Below are 23,544 nucleotides of genomic sequence, written 5' to 3'. Positions count from 1 at the left end.
TTATAACTAGTTAACTGTGCATATATGGGTAGAGGAAGGATTGAACTCCCTATTTTGGTGTATCACGTCCTTAGAATAGATTAGGTAGTTACTTTCATGTACTCCTTCTCCCTTTTCTCTTCAAGTGTAGTTTAAGTGCATCCTAATAGTAGAGGAAGTTGGCCTTCTTCAAAGACCAAACCTCATAGTTCAAGTCCCATAGCTTGGAGGTTGTTTCCATGTTTCACAAGGTTTTCCTTAGGTAAAAACTTTGGATAAGGGTGCAAACTTTTGTGACAATAGTTTTTGACACGCTCGGTTGGAGCAGCTTTCAGAAGATTTTAAGTTCACTTGTGTCAAAGAAGAAAATTTTCAATACATGCTAAGAAGATAGTGTTGTTCTTTGTATTTTCAAGCCTTCAAGAGGCTTATATCTAAGCACTTGGTGACTCTACTCCATTCCACATCTAGCTTCCAAACCAAGTTGTTGTCATTCATGCCCAAAGCTGAAACAGGGGCATCTTCTAGAGGTAAGTTCCAATAGAAAGAGCTTTCATTTTCTAATCCAAGAAGAAAGGCTAGGGTATCTCTATCACCAATTAGGAGTGCAGAAATAACACATACTCCTATAAGATATATCTCCACTCCTTTTGTTGTGAGATCTTAGTCTAGAATGCCATTTTCTCATATCAATAAATCATTTGCTTACATGGCTAGAGCTCATGCTTTCACCACCTTGAATGGTGGAAGTCCTCTCCTATTGGCCCAAAGCCATGACATACCAATATCAACTCTTAAGAGTATACTTGATTTTATTAGTGAAACCTCCATCTCCCCCTTAGAGCACATCCAAGAGGTTGCAAATTTTTGTAATATACATGGAATATCTAAGGATGATGTCGTTGTTAGGTTGTTGGCTTCATCTTTGAAGGGGAAAGCGCTGCAATGGTATAGAGGTTTTCCTGATAACTCTATTTTTGATTGGGATGGGTTAAGAGCAGACCTATGCAAGCATTTTGAGGAAAAAAGTGATCACCTATCACTTTTAGAACAATTGACAACTATCAAGAAGGCACCCCATGAATGTATGACTAATTTTAATTTTAGATTTCAGAAGACATGGGATATAATATCTACTGTAGTGAAGCCTTCTCTTGGTAATGCATTCTTGTATTATAAGAGCCTTCAATAGTGATATTTCTACCAGTCTACAATCTATGGGAGGGGACACTCTACCAAATGCTTATGAGGTTGCCATAAGAGCAGAAAATATATTGATACAAGGAGGGAAGATAGGTCCAAGGGCTCCAATGCCTTTCTTTCCTAATATGCCCAATCATAAGCCTACTGTAGTCCCTATTCATACTTCCTCTACAAGTCAGCCTCTTGTTGTGGTCCCAATAGCCTCCACATCTTCTAATGGAGTTGATAGGATTGAGTCCATGATGTAAGCACTAATTTAGAATGTGGATAAGAGGATGTAGGAACAAGAAAAGAAGATGGAGGATAACTATGTAGTAGTACAAAAATTGGGCAATGAGTTGGTAACTATGAAGATGCAGCAACCTCAAAATAATAGGCCCTTCCAACTCTAGAGTCAAGGTCTCATTAATGGTAGATCCCCAAACTAGATTTATGTCCCCTACAATTAGAATAGACCTATCAATCACCCTCACAATCAAAATAGACCTATTAACCACCCTCAAACTACAAACACCAACCTAAATAGGGATTTAGTCCCTCAGGATAATCTTGCCCAAGATCAAGATTTCTTCCCTTCTTGTAACTACTCCTATGGATATTACCTATGTGAGAAGGTAGAATATTACTTGGCATTAATTGTACTAGAGTGAGTAGTTGCCCAACAACACAATGCTAATCAACCTATTGATACTTTTTAGTAGGATAGTTTTTCTTTTATCAACTGTCTAGTGGAAGATCATTATAATGTAAACTAGGAGTCATGTGCTTACAATACTAGGAGTAAGAGAAGAGTTGTTGAAGATGTTACTCCTCCTAATTAGGATTCAACATCAAGTGCAGTGCCTCATGTAAAAACAATTTCCCAGTAACATAGTGCTAATCAACCTACTAATGCTCCTTGGTAGCAAAGACAAAATGATAGCAGAGGAGATGTGGGTGACCCTCAAGCTATTCCATTTCAACCTTCTAGGGTTTCTACCAAGGCATCTAATGAATATTTTAGCATGATAGATCAAATGAAGAAGATTGTTAATCCAAAATTGCCTCCCACCAAAAAATCAAATTCAAATAATGATCAATTTTAATGGTCACCTAAGATTCTCATGAAATGATGTAACATTAAGTCATTTTCTCCATTTCATGTTATGCCTTAATATTTTAAGTCATGACTATGCAATTTGAATGGTCACAAGTGATTGAGCACTAACTCAAGTTAAAGCTATGAAAGTGCACTTTTCTTTGGTTTCACCCAATCGCATGGTCATGTTGACATGCTACAGTTCAAGTTGTGACGGCACAACAAAGCAATATTTTTGATGTCCAAATTATCTCCTACATCATTAGATCATTCAGATCTATGGCTAGTACATGTTCATCATGGATTAAGAGATGGCCAAGCCTCAAGTTGTGATTGAGAAATTCCCTTTGTTTCACTTGGTCGCAAAGGTTAGACAGTAATACTAGCTCAAGGTGGTGAGGTAGTGATGACCAGCAAATCACAGTTTTACAAGTAGGGATAGTTATTTAGCAAAGGTGATGGCAAGGATGTGATCATGGATATTTAAATGCAAATCATAATGATTGGGTGCTGATAGGATGGCATAATGATGAGAAATGTTTGGTCTATGTAGCAGAACTTAATGGTTAAATCTCTATTGACCAAAGACCATGATCGAGTAGGATGTTAGTAGCAATGGGAAAAATTCCTTGAACAATCATTATGATTCCTAGTAACAACTTTCATTGATCCCTAGGCTTGATAAGTGCAAAGAAATACTCCACTACCATTTGTTGATCCATTCATTCAGTCAGAGATTATATAACTATCATTCCTAACCTCTCAGAGATTTTTTTGGTAAAGAAGTGATCCTTTGATGCATAGATTTATTGAAAAGTTAGATCTTTCTAGTTTTTGCAATGATTTTTATGTGGGGATTTGATTGTAGTGGTTGAATTTTTGTCTTATGAGGGAATTCATCCAAGTTATACTGGCAATATAAAGGCAAACATTGTACTCTTTCTTAAGGTGGGATTTTCTCTATTTCTTTAGTACACCCTTGGCATGCTACTATAAATTCCCTATTACCTTTGAGTTATATGACTTCCTATCTTATCTCTTTCAACTGTCATTGTACTATGTAAAATTTTTTGCCTCTCTTTGACATACTACAAATATCTATAATCTGCACTTTATGTATCTTTTTGACCCGTGAATGATAAAAAGTGAAGTATCTTCCTTGTGTTGCTCATATGGTTGTCTGATCTATGTGTAGTTTATAGATTAAAGTAGGGTTTGAATCCATATATATCTAGAATATTATAATAATAACATTGTGCATGTATGTGTAGAGATTGATCTGGACATGTTATTTTGGTGCATCACCTCTTTAGAATAGATTAGGTAGTTTCTTTTATGTATTCCTTCTCCTTTTTTCTTTAGGAATAGTTTAGGTGCATCCTAATAGTAGAGGAAGTCAGCCTTCTCCAGAGATTCAATCTCATAGTTCAAGTCCCATAGCTTGGAGGTTGCTTCCATGTTTCATGAGGTTATCCTTAGGTAAGACTTTAGGCAAGGGTGCAAGCTTTTGTGACAATAGTTTTTGGCATGCCTGGTAGGACCAATATGGCTTTTAATATTTCAAATTTTACTAGCATTAGGAAAGATTCCTTGTTTATGCTAAAGTAATAGCACTACCTTTAGTATAAAGCCTTAAAGAGGCTCATTGTTCAAAAGTACTTGGTGACTCTAAGCTTGAAGTACATCTAGTTTCCAGGCTAAAGTTGATGTGGTTCATGCCCAAGAGACACACAAGGGCATCTTACAGAGGTAAGTTTTAGTATCAAGAGCTTTCCTTTTTTAATACAAGAAGAAAATTCAGAGTATCCTAGTCACCAATTAGGAGTAGGATAGTAGTGCACACCCCTACAAGATCCATTTCCACTCCTCTAGTTGTTAGATCTCATTCTAGGATACCATCCTCTCATATCAACAAAACACTTGATTATATGGCTAGAGCTCATGCTTTCACCACCTTCAGTGGTGGGAGCCCCCTCTTATTAGCCCAAAGACATGATATACCAGTATTAGCTCTCAAGAGTGTATGTAAGTTTACTAGTGAAACCTTCACATCTCCTATTGAACATATTCAAGAAGTGTCTAATGTCTGTCATATCCATGTTGTCTCAAAGGATGATGTAGCAGTCAAACTCTTGGCTTCATCCTTGAAAGGAAAGGCATTACAATGGTATAGAGGTTTTCCTCACAACTCTATTACTAATTAGGACAAGTTAGGGGCAACCCTATGTAAGCATTTTGAGGACAAAAATGATCATTTGTCACTTTTAGAGCAACTAACAACTATCAAGAGGGCCCCTCATGAATGTATGACTAATTTCAATTATAGATTTTAGAAAACATGGGATAGAATACCTACTACAATGAAGCCCTCTCCCGGTAATGCATTCCTGTACTACCTCAGAGCCTTCAATAGTGATATCGCTGCCACTTTCCAATCTGGGGGGGGGGATACCTTACCGAATGCTTATGAGGTTTCCATAAAAGCTAAAAATATTTTAATATGGGGAGGGAAGTTAGCTCCAAGGCCCCCAATACCTTTCTTCCATGACATGCCTAACCATCAATCACTATAGCCCCTATGCATGTCTCCTCTGTAAGTCAGCCTCTTGTTGTGCTTCCAATAGCCTCTACATCCTCTATTGGAGTTGATAGGATTGAGGCTATGATGCAAACATTAATACAAAATGTAGATAGTGTTAAGCTATCATTTTACATGATGCTAAATGGCAGGAATTCTTGCAAATTCCTCTCTTGAAAAGATAATTTTGTGAATCAACTCCAAGGTTCTGGGTGATCTTGTGACCTACTAGAATCCATTCAGTTGAAGATAAATGTGAATGTTCATGAGGAAGCCTTTTCTGGTTCATTTTGATTTTGGATGGAATGAAATGTTGTTTCAAAAAATAACACTAAAAGAACTATGTTTTTTTATTTTTATGTTTTTTTATGAATGCAATTTAACAGTGCAACTAATATGAAATCCTATTCTAACAAGGGGGTTAGAAAAGAAAATAATAAAACTTTAAATCAAATAACATGAAATTGAAAGCAAATAACATGGAATTGAAATCCTAACAGACATAAGCTACAGAAAACAACACATCTGCGACTTAAGCTTTTGAAGAGATTGGTAGGTAACCAATGAAAGTAGGAGCAGCACTTCCTAAATTCCACTGATGCAATCGTCAGTGAGAAACTTTAATGATCATATGATATTTCACCCTTCATCAAATTGCAAGGCCACAGAACATGTGCTCATGCAAGACAAAGAGTTATGCAAGCACAATTTGATGATTTCTTCTCAAGCTCGTTATGTCAGCAGAATTTGTAAATCTATAGCAAACACCATAACTAAAAGATCACACAACCAAAAACAATGAAATAAAACCTTGGCTCATTCACAATTCCATGAACAAAATCCACAAAAAACATGACACATTCAAGCAAGAATTACTACACTCCAAATGTGAGCACCAAAAGCATAATTTTATTGCATAATAACAACGACCCTAATTACATATTACAATAGGGTATTTATAAGAAATCATATCCTCAAGTTGTGTTGAGAGAGAGATATCTTCATGCAATCAAATGCTTTTTAAATGATAAGACAACTAATTATATACAAACTAACTACCTAACTGGTGCTTAGTAGGACTCCATCTGTTTATATTCATTAATTGGATACATGAGCCTTTTACATGTTTAAAACAAAGAAATATGAGAGAAGAGAGAAAGAGAAAGCTTTGATTCAAAGTGGAAGTGTCTGGAAGTGTCAAAAATATAAGTTGATCCTTCACAAGGTGTTTGTAGGAATTAAACTACTGTCGGAATGTGTTTTTGATGCATGCAAAGCTTTATTTTTTAAACTGGCAATTAACTGTCGATGGAAATTTTCTAAACATGTGCACCTGTGGGGTTGCAGAACTGTGGACCTATGTACCTTTGGACCTACACACCTCAAAATAGTCCAAAATCTCAAAATTTAACTAAATGTCAAAATTAAAATTTTGGCATCTAGGTTTTGTTCTTCTTCATCCCAAACCTATGTTTGGATGTTTGCGCTTGAATTTCTCTATAATCTCAGTAATTTTGGCCACATCTGGTAAATCCAAAGCCTCATATTTGTCCGTGACATTTTGTTTGTAATTGTCTACCTCAATTCAAGTGTCAGAAAAATCCCTGAGTTTGGTATCCAATTCTAACAATGCTTCTTCAATTCTGAAGGCTTGTCGGATGTCCTCATCATTAGCAACTTCCACAAAAATCTTCCTAAAATTCTCTACTACTACCTCAACAAGAAACAATCTCTCTCATTCATCATCTTTAAAAATATCCAAGCATGCATTGCTATAATGTTTCTCTGCTTCCAAAATTTTCTCTCGAGCTTGGTCCTTGAGTCAATGAATCTCCTCATGTAATGTTTCCATTACTTTATTGCTATCTGCTATTTTCTCTATCTAGTCATCAATCATATCTAATTCTTCTCCCATATATACATCAATCAAAACCCAGTACATTTGCCCTTTTATGACCTATAGAGTTTGTAAATCCTTACTCCAAGCTAGTACTTCATCCATAATACCAAACTCCTACTTTAAAATTGCTACGATCTTATTTACGTTCTCCTGTGTAGCATGCAGTAACTTCAAATTTCACATGATAATCAAACACTTTTCTCCTCAAAATTTTCCCACCATTGCTGATAGGCTTTCAAAAATGGGTCTAGTTGTACACCTCCCCCTTCTTTGAGTATAGTATTCAAAGTCTGCTTGGGATGCTCAGAATCCAAAGGACCAACCACTTCGGCTAAATATCCCATTAGGATCTCGACCTACCTTCAAAGTGTTTGGAGTTTGACCTCATCTTGTTCCATGTTCTTGAGGACCTCTTTGACTCCTATGGTCATTATTAATTAGGTTGTAGCCCATGTAGGTTTTCCCAACATAACCTCTTTCAATTTGTAATCTTTGAGACCAAGACTTTCCGCATCTGTGTCTTTAGGAGGGACAGCCACTTATGCAAACAATTATTGGTTCCATGTGCTAGTGACAAATGCCAATGGTGTTTCCTCGTGTGACGAGGACTCAAGTTTATTCAAAATCTCCACAATATCACAAATATCTTTCTCTAAAGCACAAAACTAAGGCCTGGTACTCCTCATTATTTCTTCCCAGAGCTATCTAGGGATGTGTTTAGCTAAAGATCTAGCTCTCGATGATGAAGAAGTGTGTTCTACTACCTCCTTCCCCTTATTGCTCCTCCTTGGAGTTGTTTACTATTGTGAGGGATCTCCTTCTATAGTCTCAATCTTAGTGGACCCTATAGCTAGCACCTCAGTGTCTTGGGAAGGTGGTTGAGAATATTCCACCATTTGTCCCTCCTTTGGTTCCTCCTTTTGTGATGGTTCCTTCTAAACCTGCTCTGTCAAACTCTAAGGTGGAGGAGTAACCAAGCTGCCATCTACTACCATGAGTTGTGGTGGAGATGGGGGAGTAAGATCAAGACCCTATGAATCTGGCAGCATTTGCATCTAGTCTTCTTATTGAGGTTCACCTATAGGGGTGTCCCTAATCTTATCCTCGGTTAACTCTGTTCCTATGGGCATGATATCAAAATTTGACATTGTGAAAATTTCATCGCCCTCCTCACTCTACTCATCCACCCATTTTTGTACTTCATCTTCTGAGGAAGAGAGTTCTAAGGGTTCTGCTTGGGTGGATGGCAAGGTACCCGTGGTACTTTTTCTCCTTTGTAGCTCAGTGGCTCTAGCTAGCTAAGTTCTTCCTTTGTTCCTCTTCCTCTTTTGATTCTTCTTCCTCCTCCTCTTCATCTTCCTCTGAAATGGTTTTGCGAATAGATGGGGAAGGCACCAATCTTCTATTGGTCCTTTGCCTCTTTTTTGTCCAGATCTTAATCTTCTTTCATTTCTTGGAGGCAGAAGGAGAAGCTAGCTCTTATTACGAAGGAGGAATGGAAACTTGTGGAATCTCTCCCTCTTCTGATTGGCTAGGCACAATGGGAGGCAATTGAGGGTCATCTTGAACTCGTGTAGCTCTAGTATCCTCGGACCCTTGTACACTCTCTTCCTGTTGCTAGGGAGGCTCCTGTTCTTTAGGTTGTTCTATTTGAATCCTTTAAGGGGAGGTCCTCTTCCATTTTTTCTTTCACTTCCTCTTTGGAGGATGATAGTATCCAACAGGGTGATCAAGCTAGTATACTATCTCTGGCCTAATAGTAGACTAGGCCACAAAGGTAGGAATTGTTACTTTCTTCCCTCTACCTCTTTCTGGGTAGGCATGCATGTGAAAAATCACTATGTCAGGTATTGGGTCAAGTGGAAAAGGCTTCTTGATCCAATCCTTCATCATTCTGATGACATGTCTCGCCTAATGATTAATATCATCAGCCTCCTCCCTGTCAACCTTAGCATTCATAATGGATCTTTCTCCTATCTTGTCTAAGTTGAACAAGGAGTTGAGTAGCTCCTTTGAATCATGTTGCCTTATTTCTTCAGGAATATTCAACTGGCGAGCCTTCTCTGCTAGATATAAAGTCTTCCTACAATAGTCCCTTATGTGAACATTGTAGTCATTTGTCACATTCATCTAGTGATCTTCAACAGCATCCTCATGGTAGAATTCCTTATCGGCCAAACTCTCCACTCTCCCAATATTATCAAAATAATGCCTCGAGGAATTATATTCTTTGAGGGGATAATTCTCTCATTCCCACTCAAAGGACCTAATATCTTTTTTTCGCTTTACTTGATATGGTCTAATGACCAAGGACCATGCCTAGCAAGGCCTCCATTGTCTCTTCACCCTCTCATATGTTGATTCAATTTATTGGGCAATCTCTAATAACACCAATTTGTCACTAGGATATTTAGGGAGCTTCTTAGGGTTAATGGAGGCACCAGCTACTTGCAGATATGTGAACATCTTAAACTGAATGAAGTAAGCTCTAAGAACTGTTATTTGTGATTTTGTTTCATTGGATAGTCTCTTTCCATAATCTCCCTCAATGAATGAAATGATTGCAAAAATGAATGCATCATTCACGATTCTATACTCCTTTCTCTATGCTAAGAGCTTCTTCCTCACTAGTTGAGGGTAAACAATGTATGGCTAGGCATTTGGATCCTACATACTGCCCTTCTTGTACAAACCGGGATAGTTTATGGCCCTTGTTGCAAGCAGGTATACCATGTGAGAAGTCATATAGAACTTATTCTTATCTTTTATTTCCCCCAATTGCTCACACAAGTTTTCACTTAGTGTGATGGCCCAGTCCAATAGTATCTTTATTGCCCTGATTATCTCAATAAAGTTAACCATGAAGGTGCTGAGGTGACCCGTTGTAGGTAAACCCATGACTCTACTCAAAAGAATGATGGAATAACCAATATCCTCCTTCATATATCCCCAAGTCATATCCACTTTCCCTATTATCCTTCCTCAAGGAGGCTTCTCAATGAGGTAAGATGATTGTATAATGTTTGTTGCCTCCTTCTGGTGCTCCATGTACCATCTCTCTACTACTTCATATGAGAGTCTAATGAATTGATCCACCCTCAAGAGATGAAAGATCCTCTTAATGTTGTTGGGTCATAGGTCCAACACAACTTCTCCAATGACACTCTTAACCACCCTTTCTTTACGAATAAAATGCTAAGCCAGTGTCATGATCAATTCTGTTAACTGCACTAATACGGGATGCAAAGTTGTGCTCACCAACCTAGAACAATCAGTGAGGATACTAGTGTAGATCTCTCCTTTGGTTTGTTGCAAATCTTGAGGAATTCTCCTAAGTTAGTATCTCCCAAATCAGTATCTCTGATTTTTGAGTGATCATCATGGAATCTTGATTTTGATGGTACACTTTGAAACTTAAAAATGATGGGCTTGGGTGCCATTTTCTCTCCAAATGTGGATGCCATTTAATCTCTGCACATCATGAGAAAAATTCTTATTAGGTCAATGATAAAAACTAATCACAAAAGAAAACATTTAATTCATGTCTAATTGAGTGTTGATGAAAAAAATATGCATCCTTTTTTATTTTATTTTATTTTTTTATTTTTTATCATTTTTTATATTTTTATATTTTTTACTAATCACAGTGCACGTGCGGCATGGCATGAGAGAGCATGCACAGCGTATGCGCATTGCGCATGGCATGGTGTGAAAGATGGCATGCACGCATTGTGCATGGTGTAGTGCATGAGATGGTGTGTGTCATCGCACACCATAGTGTGCAGGTGTGGCATCACATTGCAGAAGAGACGCGCTTTAGTATTTACATCGCAATGTGGAGCAAAATCAAAAATGACAATGGAGTTTGAAAATGGTTTGGAGAAAAAAGGAAAGAGGGTTTTATAACCCCCACCCACCTGTGGGTGCGCAGTGTGCCTTTGCGCAAGTGCGCAGGTGAGCGGCGTGGACCTACAAGTCGTGCATGTGCGCACTAACGTGATGCAATTTTTTTTTATTTTCTCAATTTTAACATTTTCTTGAATCTCAAATTATGAGTTTGCGAGTCCGAAAAAAGTAGGGGGTCCCCATTCCTAGTGAGGAATGGGGCATGTGTTGTGGAACCACAATAGATAGAAGAATGCTAGATCGGGAAAGAAAGATGGAAGAGAATAGTGCAATAGTGTAGAAAATGGGAAATGAGTTGGTGACTATGAAGAGGCAACAAGCTCAAAAAAATAAGCCTCTCCAACTCCAAAGTCAAGATCTCGTTCATGGTAGACCTCCAAACCAAAGTCATACCCCCTACAATTAGAATAGACCTATCAACCATTCTCACAATCAAAATAGACCTATCGACCACCCTGAGTCTTCGAACACCAACCTAAACAGGGCCTTAGTCCCTTAGAACAAATTAGCCCAAGACCAAGATTTTTTCCCCTCTTGTAGCTACTCCTATGGATACTATATGTGCCATAAGGTAGAATCTTATTTGGCCTTAACTATACCAGAGTGAGTGGTTGCTTAGAAACACAATGCTAATCAACCTATTGATATCTTTCAGCAGGATGATTGTATTTTTATGAACTGCCTAGTAGAAGAACATGGTAATATAAACTAGGAGTCTTGTGCTTACAATACTAGGAGCAAGAAAAGAACCATGAAGAAGATGACATCTCAACCTCCTAATCAATCTTTTGCATCAAGTGTAGTGTCATATATACAAGAAGTCACCTAGAAACATAATGCAAATCAACTTGCTAATGTTTCTCTACAGCGGAGATGGGATGAAAGCATAAATGATGTGAACAACCCACTGACTATCTTATCTCAGACTTCTACTTCAAAAGCTCTTACCAAAACATCTAATCCTTCTTTTAGTGTGGTAGAGAAAATGAGGAAGACCAATGTGAACATTTTTATCTGGGATGTTGTAACTACTATACTGTCACAAAGGAGGCTACTGTAGTAGGAATTAGAAAGCATTGAACTTAGAGATCAACCACCTGGCACGAAGAATGTTGTAAGCTTAATGCAATCATCATGGGAGGTAGAAGTAAGTAAAAAGGTTAAACCTCCTCCATTTTATGTTTCTCTTCTCATAGGAGATAAGCAAGTCCATAACTATATGATTGAATCAAGGGCCAATAGTTCAGTAATGCCTAAGTGTATTGTCAATACCTTAAAAATGAAATATGAACCTATTGTTAAAGATGTGTTACAACTTAATGGTAGTATTGTTAAGACCATGGGAATCCTTAGGAATGTTGAAATGGCCTTACATGCCTATCTAAGTTACACTATAGTTCAAGATGTATCATTTGTTGAAGTCAAGCCACATTTTTCCATTTGTCTATCAAGGGAATTTACTACTTAAATTAGTGGCTACATATCTTTTTATTGTTCATATATAATTTTTAAAACTAGATATGGAACCAAGGCTTCAATTAAAGTAGAGCCATTAGCCATCCATGATATTGGGCCTTATACTCCTAACCTCATAAATATGAATTTTAACATCTTGGAAACAGATGAGAATGATATAGCAAATGAGCCTACCACTACCTTATCTAATACACTTGACTTCCTCTTGGATGAATCCGCTAATGCTTATTAGTTTGATCCCATAGCAGAGACCTTAGAGACCAACTTGGGCACATAGTGTATATTAGAAAAGGATGCTCTTATCCCTAACTTGATGAAATCAAAAGTAGATACAAATGGGATATGGAGCAAGTACTTTGATGGATCAAGAAATAAGAATGGGTCAAGGGCTGGTTTAATGTTGGTTTCTCCTGGATTAGAAAAGTATTATTTCTCATTTAGGTTGTAGTTTAGTTTTACTAACAATGTGGCTAAATATGAGGCTTTGATTCAGTGTCTCTTAATTTCTCTAAGAAAAGAGGAATCTAGGCATTGAGTGTGTATGGGGATAGTGAGTTGGTGATTAATCAAGTGAGGAATGAAAATGTCACTAAGAATAGTTTGTTCAAGTCTTACAAACATAGGGTATGGGATTTGCTTGAAGATTTCAGTGCTTTCAATATTAAAAGCATTCCTAAGAAAGAAAATAGACATGCTAACATACTTGCAATAGTGGGTGCATCTCATGATGTCCCAAGAAGCCTCAAATATGAGAAGAGATAGATAACTAAAATGGTAATCAGACCCATTGTCCCTAATAATGATATCAATTTGCAGGGCTTTGAATCCAATGCACAAATTGTGAGTTTCTTACAGAATGAAGCATAGTTTTCAAATAGAAATTAGGTGAGGTTGCATTACCAATATGGAAATAAAATCATCAATCTTAGCTCCAAAAAATTACCTAAGGGTCTTATTACCTTAGAGAGTATTTTCAACCCTGATGATCAAGCAAGGAAAAGAAGCATAAATCTTGCTGCAAACAAAGGAGACAATGTACAAATCATGATCACTGATGGAAAAATGCTAAAATTAGGGAATTCATGTTCTAAAATTGAACAAGAAAATTTTGTTCACTTGTGCCAAGGATTCAATGATAAATTTTCCTGGACATACGATGATTTGAAAGGATTTGATCCTAGCTTGTTTCAACATACTATAGATCTGGTAGATAATGTCAAGCTTGTTAGGAAAAAATAGAGGTTAGTAAATCCCAAGATTGAGCCCCTAATGAGAAATTAATTGTCCAAATTAATTGAGGCCAATAACATTTTTCCTATCAAGCATTCCTCTTGGGTGGCAAACCTTGTCCCTGTTAGGAAAAAGAATGGAGAGATTAGACTGTGCGTAGATTTTAGGGATCTTAATCAAGCCTCCCTTAAACATCATCATCCCCTCCCTTCTATGGAACAAATATTATCTAAGGTTAGTGGTTTATAAATATTCTCCTTCTTAGATGGTTTCTTGGGTTATAATCAGGTGTTGGTCAAAGAGACTGACAGATATAAAACTGCTTTTACTACTAAATGGGGTACCTATGCCTATAGTAAAATGTCATTTGGACTAACAAATGCAAGTGCCACATTTCAAAAAGTGAAGGAGATGACCTTCAAAAATATGATTGAAAAATTTGTGTTTGTCTATCTTGACAATATCATAGTGTACTCAAAGAATGTAGCAGAGCATTTTGGTCACCTCAAACAGGTATTTGTGAAATGTAGAGATTATGGGGTGTCCTTGAATCCAAGAAAGTGTGTCTTCACCACTAGTCAAGGAAAATTATTAAGGCATATTTTATATAAAGAGGGTTTGAATATCAATTGAAAAAGAACAAAGGCAATACTTACCCTCACTCTCTCTAGCCACAAGAAGATTCTACAAAGTTTCCTTGTTAGGATTAATTTTGTAAGCAGATTTATTCCTGACCTAGCTACCATGGTGAAACCTCTCACAGCTATGCTAAAAAATAATATGGCCTTCTCATGGACCAAAGAAGGGAAAGTAAGTTTTGAGGAGATCAAGGTAGCCATAGCTGCAAGTCCCACTCTCATCAATCCAAATTTTGATAAGGATTTCATCCTTTATACCTTGGGAGGTGAATCGAGTATTTCCACTATCTTCATGTAGCCAAATGAAAAAAATGAAGAGAAGCCTATTACTTTTTTCAATGAAGAACTCAAAGAATATGAAAATAAATATAGCTATGTGGAAAAGTAGGTTCTTGCAATCATAAGAACCCTAAAAAAATTCATAACAAAATCCACCTATTGGTTCCTCATGCTAGTGTAAAAGATTTCTTGTTGAGCAAAGATATTAGTAAAAAGAGAGCTGGTTGGATCACCAAGGTAATGGAATACGACATGGATATTCAAATCACCAAGCTGATAAGGGGAAGGGGATTGTGTGAATAGAAGATCTCATCTCATGAGATTAAAAAAGAGGTTGTCTTGGTATTGATAGAAGAATAGGAGACAAGAAATGACAATCTTAAGGGTTGGATGGATGATACAAAAGCCTTCTTAGTTGGGAATGGGTATCCTTAGGGGCTAGATAAATTGAGGAGAAGGTAATTTAGGTTTATGTCTATTCCTTATGCTATAATTGATGGTTTTATTTTTAGGAAAGACTTCAATGAAACCCTGCTAAGATGTGTTGATACAGATCAAGCAAAGAGAATAGTCAAAGAACTTCATGATGGTCCTAATGGTGGCCATTTTTCAACAAGGATTACTGCAATGAAAATTATGAGAGTTGGTTACTACTAGCCCTCCATATTCCATGATTGCCACAAACATGTGAGGAGGTGCAAGAAGTGTGTTTTCTTCTCAGATGAGTAGAGACTTACAACTCTTCCACTTCATCCCATCTAGGTAGATCAACCTTTTTCCAAGTGAGGACTAGATTTTATTGGTCCCATCAATCCTCTTTCCAACTATGGTCATAAATGGATTTTAGCCACTATAGACTATTTTACAAGATGGACAGAGGTAGTAGCACAAAGAGATGCCACAAAACCTTCAGTCATTGAATTCCTTTGATGGGATTGTAACCAAGCTTGATGCCCCTTCAATTATTATTTTAGATAATGCTAAATCATTCATAGGAGCTCAGATTTGTACATGGTACTTGATCATGGTATTTACTTGAGCACATCCTCTAACTATTACCCTCAGGGTAATTTCTTGGTCAAGTCATCTAATAAGAATTTGATCAAAATCATTAATGATGAGAAATTTTTGGTCCACATAGCAAAACTTAATGGTTAAATCTTTGTTGACCAAAGATAATGATCGAGTTAGATGTCAATAGCAGCAGGAGTAGTTCCTTGAATGATCTTTTTGATTCCCTGCAACCACTTTCATTTATCCCTAGGCTTCATAAGTGCAAAGAAATACTCCATTGTCATTTGTTTATCCATTCATTTAGTCATAGATTTGTTTGGTAAAGAAGTGATCCTTTCATGCATAGATTTACACAAAAGTTAGATCTTTCTAGTTTTTGCAATGATTTTTATTTGGAGATTTGATTGTAGTGGTTGAGTTTTTGTCTTATGAGGGAAGTCATCCAAGTTATACTGGTACTATAAAGGAAAACATTGTACTCTTTCTCAATGTGGGATTTTCTCTATTTCTTTAGTACTGCCTTGGCATGCTACTATAAATTCCATATTGCCTTTGAGTTATATGACTTCCTGCCTTATCTCTTTCAACCGTCATTGTACTGTGTAAATTTGTCTACCTCTCTTTGACGTACTACAAATATCTATAATCTAAACTTTATGTATCTTTTTGACTTGTGAATGATAAAAAGTGAATTATATTCCTTATGACACTCATATGGTTGTCTGAACTATGTGTAGTTTATAGATTAAAGAAGGGTTTGAATCAATATATCTTTAGACTATCATAAAAATAGTATTGTGCATGTATGGGCAACGACTAATTTGGACACCCTATTTTGGTGCATCACCTCTTTAGAATAGATTAGGTGGTTGATTTTATGTATTCCTTCTCCTTTTCCTCTTCAAGAATAGATTAGGTGCATCCTAATAGTAGGGGAAGTCGACCTTCTCTAGAGATTCAACCTCATAGTTCAAGTCCCACAACTTGGAGGTTGTTTCCATGTTTCATGAGGCTATCCTTAGGTAAGACTTTGGGCAAGGGTGCAAGCTTTTGTGATGACAAAGACCAATGTGAAAATTTCTATGTGGGATGTTGTGGCTATCATATGATCATAGAAGAGGCTACTATAACAATAGTTGGAAAGCATTGAACTTAGAGATCAGCCACCTAGCATGGAGAATGTTGTGAGTTTGGTGCAACCATCAAAATAGGTAGAAACAAGTAAAAAGGTTAGACCTCCTCCATTTTATGTTTCTCTAATTATAGGAGATAAGCTAGTCCAGAACTACATGATTGATTCAGGGGCTAGTAGTTCAATAATGCCCAAATGTGTTGTTGATATCTTAGAAATAAAATATGAACCCATTATTAAGGATGTATTTTAGTTAGATGGTAGTACTATCAAAACTATAGGAATCCTTTTAAATGTTTAAATGGCCTTACATGCATGCCCTAATTGTACTATAGTTCAAGCTATATCAATTGCAAAGGTTAACCCACATATGCAGTTATATATCCTCTAATTGGTCATATAATGTTTTTTAGAACAAGGTATGGAACCAAAGCTTCAATCAAAGTAGAGCCATTAGCCCTCCATCATATTGAGCCATATACTCCTAATCTCATCAATATGAACTGCACCATCCTAGTGATAGATGAAAAGGACATAATAAATGAGCTTGCCAATTCTCTTGTAGAGATACTTGATTTCCTCTTAGATGAGTGAGCTAATGCATATTAGTTTGATCCTATATTAGAAACCTTCGAGATAGGCCTTGGCACTTATTGTACATCAAAAAAGGACTCTCTTGTTCCCAACCTAATAAAAACCAAAGAAGACACAAGTGGGACATGGAGTATGTAATTTGATGGATCAAGAAATAAAAATGGATTAAGGGCTAGTGTGATGTTGGTTTCTCCTGCACTGGAAAGGTGTTACTTCTCATTTAGGTTTCAATTTAGTTGTACCAATAATATGGCTGACTATGATGCATTAGTTTAGGGTCTCTTGCTCAAAAAAGAGGAATTCAAATCTTAAGTGAATATGGAGATAGAGAGCTGGTGGTTAATCAGGTGAGGAATCAAAATATCACCAAGAATGGTTTGCTCAAGTCTTATAAACATAGAGTATGGGATTTTCTTGAAAACTTCAATGCATTTAATATTTAGAGCATCCCTAGGAGAGAGAATAGACATGTTCATAGGCTTGCAATAGTGGGTGCATCTTATGATGTCCTAAGGATCCTTGAAGATGAGGAGAGATAGAAGATTAAAGTAGTGGCTAGACCCATTGTCACTAATAATAATATCAATTGGCAGGTCTTTGAATCTAATGCACAAATTGTAAGTTTCTTGTAGAATGAAGGAGAATTCTCAGATAGAAATCAGTTGAGATTGCATGACTAGTATGGTGATCAAATCATAAACCTTAGCTCCAATAAATTTCCTAAGGATATCATTACCTTAGAGAGTGTCTTCAATCCTAATGACCAAGCAAGGGATAGAGGCATGAACCTTGCTGCAAACAAAGATGATCATATGCTAGTTGCAGTTATTGATGGAAGGATGCTAAGTATGGGGAAGGTATGTTCTAAAACTGAACAATATTTAGTTTTGTTCATCTATGTCAAGAATTTAATGATGTATTTTCTTGGACATATGATGATTTAAAGGGTTTTAACCCAAGTTTGTTTTAACATACCATAGATTTAGTTATTAATGTCAAACCTGTTAGGCAAAAGTAGAGGCTAGTGAATCCTAATATTGATCCATTAATGATAAAAGAGCTATCCAAACTCATTAAGGCCAATATTATTTTCCCTATTAAGCATTCCTCTTGGGTGGCAAACCTTCTCCCTATTAGGAAAAAGAGTGGAGAAATCAAACTATGTGTAGATTTTAGGAATCTTAACCAAGACTCCCTTAAAGATCATCACCCACTCCCTTCCATGGGACAAATATTGTCTAAGGTTAGTCATTTGAAGAGATTCTCTTTCTTGGATGGATTCTTAGGTTATAACCAAGTGTTAGTCAAAGAGACTGACAGATATAAAACTGCTTTCACCACCAAGTGGGGCACCTATGCCTATAGTAAAATTCCTTTTGGACTAACAAATGCAGGTGCCACATTTCAAAAGGCAATTGAGATGGCCTTCAAGAACATGATTGAAAGGTTTGTGTTGGTCTACCTTGATGATATCATAGTATATTCAAAAAATGTAGTAGATCATTTTGGCCATCTCAAGCAAGTATTTATAAGATGTAGAGAGTATGGGGTATCTTTGAATCCAAGAAAGTGTGTCTTTGCCACTAATCAAGGGAAATTATTAGGATACGTTGTATCTAAGGATGGTCTAACAATTGATCCAAAAAGAACAAAGGTAATACTTGCTCTCTCCCTTTCTAGTCATAAGAAAGGTCTGCAAAGTTTTCTTGTTAGAATAAATTTTGTGAGGAGATTTATGTTAGGATAAACCACGAACAGAAATAAAAACTACATGCAAATATAACCAATAATAGATCACACAGAAATGAACACAAGGCACCAAGATTTAACGTGGTTCACCCAATCCCTGGGCTATGTCCAACAAACAACAAGTCTGATCTTATTACAATCCAGTGATTACAACTTGATTACAATATGTAGCCCCTTACAACTCAATACCACCGCAAGAACCAATTTTGCATCACAACATAATGAAAAATACCCAACCCTAAACCCTTTTATACAAGTATTAAATCGCTTTAGGGTTATAACATGTCGGCCATATGTCATCCATAATATGTCTGCTACCATGTCGGCCACGGCCCAAAAAAAAAAATTCGGGGCGATGCCCCAAACCCCACTATTTATGAAGTATGTACAGTACTTTCCTGATCAGTCACCATATTCTAACAATCTCCCACTTGGGGACTGATCAGGCTCCACACTAAACAACAATCTCCCACTTGGAGATTGATCTTGTAGCAATACCACTACCACATGGGGCTCCCACTAGATCAAACCACCCTGGACTCTGCTATTCTTTTATTCATGTTCAGTCTAAAAGACCAACCGAAGCTGAAGAGGAGTTCGGCTTCTCCCTTGTTACAACCTTTGTCAACATATCTGTTGGATTGTCATTGGTATGTATCTTCTCTAGCTTTAACTGTCCATCCTCCAAAATTGATCGAATGAAATGGTACTGCAACTGTATGTGTTTGGTCTTAGAATGTAGAGCTAAATTCTTTGCAAGATGAATGGCACTCTGACTATCGGTGAACAAATAATTATCCTTCTGAGGATGTCCTAATTCTGCCAAGAAGAACTAAAGCCATATCATCTCCTTGGCTGCCTCTGTAGCAGCAACATACTCTGCCTCTGTAGTGGATAGAGCATTAATCTTTTGTAACCTAGAAACCCAGCTCACGGCTGCCCCACCAACAGTAAAGACATAACATGTAGTACTCCGCCTGGTATCATAATCCCCTGCCAAATCTGAGTCAACATAGCCCTGTAAATTAGTAGTAGAGCCCCCAAAGTGTAAACACTTATTGCATGTTCCTCTCAAATATCGAAGAATCCACTTAACAACATTCCAATGCTCAAATCCTGGATGACTCATATACCTGCTAACGACTCCCACTGCATGTGCAATATCTGGCCTAGTGCATACCATAGCATACATCAAGCTTCCTACAGCTAAAGCATAGGGTACCTTGGACATCTTATCCTCGTCTTCCTGTGTCTTGGGACACATCTCCTTAGTCAATTTCAAATGACCAAGTAAAGGTGTGCTGACAGCTTTAGCATTCTCCATAGAGAAACATCGCAACACCTTCTCAACATAATTAGCCTGAGATAGTGTCAAGGTTCTGTTCTTCCTATCTCTGCAAATCTTCATACCAAGGATTTGTTTTGCTGCCCCCAAATCCTTCATAGCAAATGTATGTGCTAACTGGCATTTTAGCCCCTTAATATGATCAATGTTAGACCCAGCTACAAGCATATCATCAACATATAAACATAAAATAATGTAGCTATCATCATCCAACCTCTTAAAATAAACACAGTAATCTAAATGACACCTATTATATCCATGCTCATGCATAAAACTGTCAAATTTTAGATACCATTGCCGAGGTGCTTGCTTCAAGCCATATAAACTTTTCTTCAATTTGCACACTAAGTTCTCCTTACCTTTGACCTCAAAACCCTGTGGCTGAGCCATATATATTTCTTCATCCAAATCACCATGAAGAAAGGTTGTTTTAACATCCAACTACTCTAAATGCAAATCTTCAGTAGCCACAAGACCTAAAATAGTACGGATAGAAGTCATTTTAACAACAGGAGAAAATATCTCATCAAAATCAATTCCCTTTTTCTGTGCAAATCCTTTTACAACTAACCTGGCCTTAAATCTTTTCTTACCTCCTTCCTCTTCTTTCAACCTATAAACCCACTTATTCTGTAAAGCCTTTTTTCCTACATGCAACTTGCATAAATCCCATGTCTTATTTTTCAGCAAAGAGTTCATTTCATCTTTCATTGCAGACTCCCACTGAATCTTAGTGTCCACCTGCACAGCTTCATCATAACTTTCAGGTTCACCAGCATCAGTAAGTAAAATAGAATACAAAGAGGGAAAAAACCTTTGTGGAGGTCTAATTTGCCTCGTTGATCGTCTAACATTTACTGGTGTGTGTGGTATTTTTTGTTGCAGTTGTTGCACATCATGAGGAATGGTTGGAACATCAGCTTTTGGAGTATCATCCAGCACTACATAATCATCTTCTTTCTTCTCATGTTGTTGCAACAGATCTTTGTACAACACTTTCTCATTGAATATGACATCCCGACTTCTAACAATTTTAAGATTTTCAAAATCCCAAAGCCTATAACCAAATTCATTAATTCCATATCCAACAAAGACACATTTCTTTGATTTAGCTTCTAGCTTGGTTCTATTTTCAGAGTCTATATGAGCAAAAGCTTCATAACCGAAGGTCTTGAGAAAAGAATAACTCACCTTCTTACCAGTCCATGCTTCCTCTAGAATACCATAGCCCAAAGGAGTAGAGGGACCTCTATTAATCAAATATACTATAGTATTGATAGCCTCTGCCCACATGTGTAAGGGCAACCTAGCATGCAACCTCATGCTCCTTGCGTGCTCCATTATAGTCTTGTTCATGCGTTCAGCCACTCCATTTTCCTGTGGAGTCCTTGGAACAGTTTTCTATCTGCGAATACCATTAGTGGAGCAATAATCTTCAAATTCATGACTGCAATACTCACCACCATTATCAGATCTGAGACATTTTAATTTCTTACCAGTCTCATTTTCAACCAAGCATTTCCATTTCTTAAAAGTTTGAAATACATCAAATTTCTGTCTAAGGAAATAAACCCATACTTTTCTAGTTGTGTCATCAATAAATGTAACATAATAATGAGAGCCACCAAGGGAAGATACCTGAGCTGGTCCCCATACATCTGTATGCACAAGCTCTAATTTCTCCTTTTTGTTTTCCTTCCCTGTCTTTACAAAACTCACTCTCTTTTGTTTTCCATACACACAACTTTCACAGAAATTCATATTCACACATTTCAGACCTAGTAAAACTTTCTTTGAATGAAGTAATTTCATACCTTTCTCACTCATGTGCCCAATTCTATTGTGCCACAGCGCTGTATCAAAATCTACAGCAGCTATTTGTTCTCCCTGCTCAACTACAGCAATTGTTCTTGAACATTCATTTTTCTCTGAAACAATCAAAGTAGAAGGAACACTATGACCTGTACAAAGATATAAGGTGCCTACTTTCACACCTTTTTCTACTAGAAGGGAACCTTTTGAAACCTTCCAATTTTTATCATTAAAAGTAACTACACAACCCTCATCAATGAGTTGCCTTGTTGAAATTAAATTTCTACTCAGCCTTGGAACATGTCTTACCTCATGTAGTAGCCAATGATTCCCATTCTGCAACTTAATCTTAATTTTTCCGTTTCCAACAATCTGACAGGGTTCATTATCCCCCAAATAAACAAGCCCACAATCCCCTTGGACATAATCAATGAAATAACCTCTATGAGGTGTAGCATGAAATGAAGCACCAGAATCTAAAACCCATGAATCATCAACACTCTCTAAAGACAGAAGCAAATCATCCTCTTCGGATTTTTTACTTACCACATTTGCCTCCTTGTCTCCATCTGATTTATCTCCTTCATTTTTCTTTCAATTCCAACAATCTTTCTTTTTGTGCCCTAGTTTCCCACAGTACCAGCAATCATTTGGTCCTCTCGATTGAGACCTCCTCCCCTTTGACTTTCCTCTTAATTTCCCATGATTTCCAGAGTTATTTCCTCTCTCAGTTGTTCTGCCCTTGCTTTGTGCATTCAAAGCACTTCTTGATGTAGATCCACCTGAGGATTTTCTATGAGTTTCCTCACTTAAAATAACACCAATCACATCATCATATTTTAGGGTACTAGATCCAGGAACAGAATTACTCACCGCCATTACCAAGCCATTTCAGCTTTCAGGCAAAGAACACAAAATCAAGAGAGCCCTAATTTCTTCATCAAAATTGATACCCACAGAAGATAACTGACTAGTAATAGTATTAAACTCATTTAAATTATCTGCAACAGATCCAACTTCTGCCATTTTCATATTAAATAAACACTTCATGAGAAATACCTTGTTTGAAGCGGAGGGCTTTTCATACAGTGTCGCTAGCATTTTCATCAAATCTTCTGTTGTCTTTTCTTTTGTAATATTAAATGCCACTGATGGTGCCAAGCATAATCGAATGCTTCTGAGTGCCTTTCTGTCCAAAAGATCCCATTCAGCCTCTGACATAGTTCCCCGATTCTTGGCTTTGCCTTCCAACGGCTTCCATAAATCCTTATGAGATAGATAGTCTTCCATTTGCATCTTCCATAACTGGAAGTTTTTCCCATTAAACCTATCAACCCTCAGCTTACCCTCATCTACCATCACTCCCACTCAACCGTGAGACTCCCACTTAACCGTGAGACTTTCCTGCAGAGGATAACTAAAAGACAACCTCTCTCTGATACCACTTGTTAGGATAAACCACAGACAGAAATAAAAACTACATGCAAATATAACCAATAATAGATCACATAGAAATGAACACAAGGCACCAAGATTTAACGTGGTTCACCCAATCCCTGGGCTACGTCCACCAAACAGAAAGTTTGATCTTATTACAATCCAGTGATTACAACCTGATTACAATCTGTAAC

This window comes from Cupressus sempervirens, chromosome 7, assembly GCF_028749045.1.
Source record: "Cupressus sempervirens isolate cs-2001-9-10 chromosome 7, ASM2874904v1, whole genome shotgun sequence".
Classification (NCBI taxonomy): domain Eukaryota; kingdom Viridiplantae; phylum Streptophyta; class Pinopsida; order Cupressales; family Cupressaceae; genus Cupressus; species Cupressus sempervirens.
The sequence above is the reverse complement of the archived record's forward strand: the minus strand, read 5'-3'. Positions refer to the sequence as shown.